This window comes from Mycetomoellerius zeteki, unplaced genomic scaffold, assembly GCF_001594055.1.
Source record: "Mycetomoellerius zeteki isolate Tzet28-1 unplaced genomic scaffold, Tzet1.0 scaffold570, whole genome shotgun sequence".
Lineage (NCBI taxonomy): Eukaryota > Metazoa > Arthropoda > Insecta > Hymenoptera > Formicidae > Mycetomoellerius > Mycetomoellerius zeteki.
In genome coordinates this window covers 74,628-81,179 of record NW_017257578.1, presented here as the reverse complement: position 1 = coordinate 81,179, position 6,552 = coordinate 74,628, and the positions used below count along the sequence as shown (strand labels likewise).

Here is a 6,552-nt window from a genome sequence, read left to right as displayed (position 1 = left end):
CGACGTTGCTCGACAGAACGATCTCTTCGGGCTCATCTCTCGCTCTCTCGACAATCTCAACAAACTCGGATCTTCACAGATCACTCGCGGCGCGGTCGCATATGCGCTCTTAAGGCTAACTGGGAAAAATTCAACGCATATCATGAAAGCTGGTTTAAAGCACGTCATGCCGAGATAGAGCAGCTTCCATATGTTACCGAAAACATGTACTCTCTCTATGAAGAGAAATTTCATAAAGAATTTATGCTCGATATGCTGGATCAGTTCGATCGCAAGATGAAGCTGAATACAATCCTTATCAATACCACAACTAACTTGCCTACCGGATCTCACTCTCGTCGATTACCGCACATCGATCTACCGAAGTTTTTTGGTGACTACGCTCAGTGGAGCCATTTTCGAGACCTCTTCACGTCTATAGTTATCGAAGGGAACGGATTCTGATCGACGCGTAATTATCCGCCTTATTTGTAATCCGCAAATTGAAAACTGCAATTGCGGAAATAATGCGTCTTCTTGGCGATGTTAAAGAGGCGCTCGATGCCCTCGAAGCTCGCAAATGTCCTGTGAAATCCTAGGATCACATCATCGTCTTCATGATGGTACGTAAACTCGACATCGAATCATTGAAGATGGGAAACAGCTCTCGGCGCGAAATCTACTCCGCCTTCCTTCGATGATCTGGAGCAATTCCTCGTTGGACGCGTGCGTACCCTGGAATCTATCGAACGAGTCATAATGCCACTTAAACAACAAGCTCCAAGTTCAACTCCGACTGTTACGTCTTGGAGGAGCAATGAGAGGTAAATCCCACCATTGCCACCAATTTTTAACACAATATTACCTTCCGCGCTTGTTCCACGAACTTCGATTGTGAGAAGCGAGTTCTCTCTATTTATTTCGGGCTACCTATGCGGAAATACCCTGGGGTGCCGAGAGCTCAGATCGATCGCCAAATGAAAGGATCGTGAGGAGGGCGACAAATAAATTATATGTAATAAATTTTATTGTTTATTTATTCATTAATATTCTTTTTATTCACTTATTAACTTTATTGTAGAAGATGATTATATTATGGATAACTGAGTACATAATATTTTATGATGAAGTGATACTGACTATAATGTACAATCTATATTAATAAAAACGAAGCAAGGAAAATATTGGTTACAATGAAATATGAGCCTTGATAATAGAATGAGACATAACGTTGATTATTTTTATATATCAAAGCATGGAGACGTAAACGAGATTTCAGCATTAAGTATAATAAAAAACAATATTAAGATTTACTTTAGTAGTTAGGGATTTCCTTGTCGAAAGTCGTAAAGAAATTCTCGAATTCTGCAATTTGGTTTTCGGCTAGAAGAGCGTTAATAGATGAAAGTTCGTAAAGTTCTCGGTAAATAATCTTTCTGTTAAATCGCGTTCTATAATAATTTCATTAGATTCAGCGATCTCATCTGAATCACTAGTCAAAATAATCGTTTCTATAAGAGAGTCGATAATGATCACTTCGGGCTCTGCGTTAATTTGATTCACGGATGCTGGTTGATTGGATTCAAATTCAGAGTTGGGTGATGAAAGGAGATTGTGAATGATGCTTAACTGGGGAACGGGAGGTAAGAGACGTTCTCCTCGTTCAAACAGTAGAGCGTGACACAAATTTAGTACTTGGTCAGACGCGACTAAATTGTTAAACCAAGGATTGAAATTGTAAGAAATTGCGCGCGCGACGGCTAATGAGATTTCTTCTGGTTTACTGTCCGCACTGTTTTAGCGGATATGTATACCATCTAATTAATAAAGGAAGTTTGTTAGTGATGAGTTATAATTGATGATCGTATGTGCATAATTATCTTACTTGATTGGGGCAAAATGCCATGACTTAAAGAAATGAAATCGTGACGTCAATAAGTCGCGATCAGTTAATTTAATAATGATCCCGGAAGCTTTAAGCTTTCAGCATATAGAAAAGTAAGAAAGATGACACATATATTTGTATTATGACCTTTCGGATGTTTCGCTATCAGGATCACGCGGTCCGTGGAGGATCGGGAGAGGATCATATTTCATTAATCAATCACGATATGATATTATTTCCTTTACGAGAATTTAATTCTTGCAGATTTGGCACTAGAGTGAAAGAATTATAAAGATCAATAGTATTAATTCAGGGAGCTCGATATTAGCTAAACAATTACAGACTTCTGTGATCGTTATGCGCGTATTATTCAAGGATTGTCTTAAATCAAGAGACTCAATTAAATCTTCTGTTACATCTACACTTAAATCAGTTTCATCTAGTAGGTCGTTTTAAATATCTCGAAAATAGCAATAAATATCTCTTTTCTGATTAAATCATCAACATCATTCAGATCCTCGACAATAGAGGGAGGAAAGATTAGAGGATAAGAGGGGTTTATGAGACGTCGAATAGTGTGGATTATAGGGATTAGATCTTCATCGTTATTTAACGGGTTTCCCAATACTTCTAAAATGATATTCTTCATAAGAGAGGAGGTGTCAACCGTCTCGACAATCGCACTCCGCGAAGCACTTGGCAGAGCCAATTGTCACGCGTCTAGGCAGTCGTCGTGAGGGGTCGTAGATTGAATCTCGTTTCATTAAGCAATTAACGAAAGGGAACAAAGAAAGATATATATATATAGAGAGAGAGAGAGAAAGAGAGAGAGAGAGAGAGGGGTAGAGAGATAGGGAGATAGGCAATGAAGGGTTGCGCACGGTCTTCATAGGACAAATATCTAGAACGCACTGGTCCTCGGATCCGCAACGTATCGGTCTTCGCCCAGTTTAAGGCTTCAGCTCATCGACACATCAAGCAGTGGAAAAGCATAGAGAAAGAAAGAGAGGAAGAAAAAAATAAAAGAAATGAAAGGGGAAGGAAGGAAAGAGAGGGGAAATAAATAAAGAAAGAAATATGAGGATATCAGTGACAGAAAGATGATAAAGGGAAATCAAAAAGGGGTACACAAAATTATCTAGAATCACTGATTAGTCACAACAATCGGATACACGAAATTCAATGCAATTTATTCATATTAATCACTCAGATTGATACACTTGTTATTAACTTAAACATAAACGTTTACGATAGACAAAAGAGTAGCCTGAGGCTAGTAAGCTTATAACTAACAATAATTGACTTAATATTAACTTACGAAGGGGATATTGACTACGTTTACACCGTACGCTTAGTCCGCGGCCTATCCTTGTTTATCCTGTAAGTTAAACAAAGACATCTATCGTATAGGTCGCGGACTAAACGCACGATGTAAACGTAGCCATTAGTAGGTATACTAAGGTGGTCTTAACTTAGGTTCTCTGGGGGGAGCAGGGCACAAGAGGTATTCATAGGTGCGGGGGGGAAGGGTGGGGACAACGCGGGGAAGGTCCCAGGATCGACAGTATCGCTGTTTACATAAACAGTGATATCATTGATACGCGCCATGATGGTGTTCCTGGGCCCCGCCGCCGCCCTCTCCCCAAAATGCGTCGCGGTAACAAAGGCTAGCACCCTCTCCAAAATGCGTCACAGGCTGCCGCCCTCTTCAAAAAACCGTTGAATAGAGGCAAGGGGAAAAAAGGAGACTAAAAATAATTTTAAAAATTGAGTAATATATTTAAGTATTATATTGTATATTTTTTACAAAACATTTATTTCTTACTTTAAAAATGATAAGGTTTATAATTTGCACCGTCTACAATTTCATCAATAGCATGCATTAGTAATTCACATTCTGCGACTGAAGTTTTATCATAAATTTCAGGCAATTTTTTTAACGCATCACATTTATTATTAATAGAATTTTGGAGGATAATAGTCATAAATTATTGAAATTTTTCATCAACTTTACATACGAGGGCAAGTCAATAAGTTCTTAGAAAATCTATCAGAGGGCACTCGCAGTGTCATGTCACATTACTTTTTGACAAGTAGCTTTCAGCTGATTACTGTCAAATTTTGAGTGGAATTCATCGCGTGGTTTCATTTCTGTAGACGATTAAAGCGAACAACCTTTGTATTTTTTGCAAAATGGAAAAAAACGAGTTTTGTGCAGTGATCAAACATCTACATGAAAGGTTTAACGCCGAAAGAAATCAAAGCCGAGTTGAATAATGTTCATAGCACATCTGCACCAGCATTTGCGACTGTATACAATTGGGTGAATAAATTTAAACGTGGTCGTACATCCATATGTGATGCACCTCGTTCGAGACGTCCAATTGAGGCTACTACGCCAGAAATCATCGATAAAGTCCACGATATTGTTTTGACTGATCGACGAGTGAAAGTGCGCGAGCTTGTTGAGGCCACAGGCATATCATGTGACATAGTGATTTCAATTTTGCACGAACAATTGGGTATAAAAAAGCTATCGGCAAGATGGGTGCCGCGTTTGCTCACTGTGGACCATAAGCGCGACCGTGTGACGATTTCAAAACAATGTTTGGAGATGTTTCAAAGTAATGATGAATTTCTGTGTCGATTCATTACTGTGGACGAAACATAGATCCATTACTTCACACACGAGACGAAGGAACAGTCAAAACAATAGACTTCACCGTGAACCAGCTCCGAAGAAGGCGAAGACCGTGAAGTCGGCCGGAAAGGTGATGGCCACAGTTTTTTGGGATGCACGCGGTATAATTCATATCAATTACCTTCCGTCGAAGCAAACGATCAATGATGATTACTACGCAGCCTTATTGAACCGTTTCAACAACATTTTAAAGAAGAAATGTCCCCATTTGGCAAAGAAGAAAGTGCTCTTCCATCAAGACAATGTAGGGGTTCACATGTGCCTGGCACCGATGGCCAAATTTAACAAATTCCGCTACGAATTGCTTCCCTATCCAGCATATTCGCCAGATTTAACCCTCTGCGACTATTTCCTATTTCCAACCCTGAAGAAATGGTTCGGAGGAAAGAGATTCACCACCAGAGAGCAGCTCATCGCCGAAACAGAAGCTTATTTTGAAGGGTTGGACAAATCATATTATTCGGACGGCTTGAAAAAAATGAAGAATCATTGGATCAAGTGTATCGAGCTGAAAGGAGATTCTATGTTGAGAAATAAAAATGAATCGATAAAAAAATGTGTTTTACTATGTTTTTATAAAAATTTATTGACTCTTGCCCTCATACATTCTACACCATCCAGTGCCTCGCATGCTCAATGCAATGTTCGAGATCCAGCATAAACAATACGGTTGAAGGTTTCATGTACATAGGAATATCGCGCGATATGAATTTTATTCCTTTTTCATTTCGTATTTTTACAATTTCCACAATAAGATCATGAATCTCCCACGATGTAATCTGTGATGTTGACTGTAAAAATTCTTCCATGTTCTCACGCTGTTCTAGTATTGCCGACCACGTTGTATCAGCCATGGACATATAATTGCCTCGGTTGTCTTCAATATGTACTACTATTTTGGTTTTGGTTTCTGGGAAGAACCGTAATATCGATGTTATGTCGCGTTAAGAGAAGCGTCGATAACAATATTTTTCTAGGAAGAGATCGGTGACACGTCACCGATACTGCGATCACAAAGTGTGATCTAACAGGAGGTAGACAAAGGATCGCAAATGAAATATATGTAATGAGTCGCAAGCGTGCGGCACCTCAGTTAGTGCCTTGGAAGACTACTGAATCGCTAGCAATGAGATTAATGAGAAAGTATGGCAGACCATTGTGTGAACATAGATAGAACCTAGCCGACATAGTGATCGAGAATATCAGAATATATGTACATTGAAGTACGACCGTGTGAAGAATCCTGCTCTGTTTCTTGACAGGTGATGATCAATGTTGTAATTGTGAAGAGTGTACCTTCGCAAACGAACACAATAACAAGATGCTAGAACATTATATATCATAAAGATAGAGCGGTATTGCAACGCGTGTAAATGAGTGCAAGTGCTCTATAAGAGTGTGACGTGATTTAAAAACTGTGAAAAAAAGACATGGAAAACCATGAGCGAGTGAAACGCGAACTGTTGGAGCAATGCGGCCAAGTCGCTAATTTGGCGGAGTGCTTCGTATGGCTGCAACGATGCTACGAGTGCATCGAGCGACTCGAAGAACTCTGTCGTGCCAAGCGTCCGCGGCTCGCCATCGGACACAGACAATGCATGGTTGCGAGGATCGCGCGACTTGTGGGTGCAAAGATGCATTGAAGCGACGTTTTGTGCACGTTGATGGCGAGTACGCGAATGACGACAACAGATCTCTCTGGGAGAGATCGACGCCGCGTTCTGACCAGTGCAGTGATCAACGCGGACTATATCAAGCCGCGACGATTTTTAGAAGACGCTAGCGATGTAGTGTTCGAGCGAGTGCGAGACGCTGCAGAGAGACAAGGTTGTGTGAAGGTGAACACCGCGTTAAACGGCGAGTTTGTGGCGAACGATAAACGTACCATCAAGAGCATAAACACTGTTACGTCCGAACTCCGGTCATGTGTGCGGATAGGTTTAGAGAAAGAAGGAGTAATAAGGTTGGAGCAAGGAAGGACGTTAGA

At 40.3% G+C, this 6,552-nt stretch overlaps 1 pseudogene; it reads left to right on the top strand.

The window, feature by feature from the left end:
* The first annotated feature begins 3,890 nt into the window (after positions 1–3,890).
* On the top strand, positions 3,891–4,535 carry LOC108728008 (putative uncharacterized protein FLJ37770; annotated as a pseudogene).
* The last annotated feature ends 2,017 nt before the right edge of the window (positions 4,536–6,552 follow it).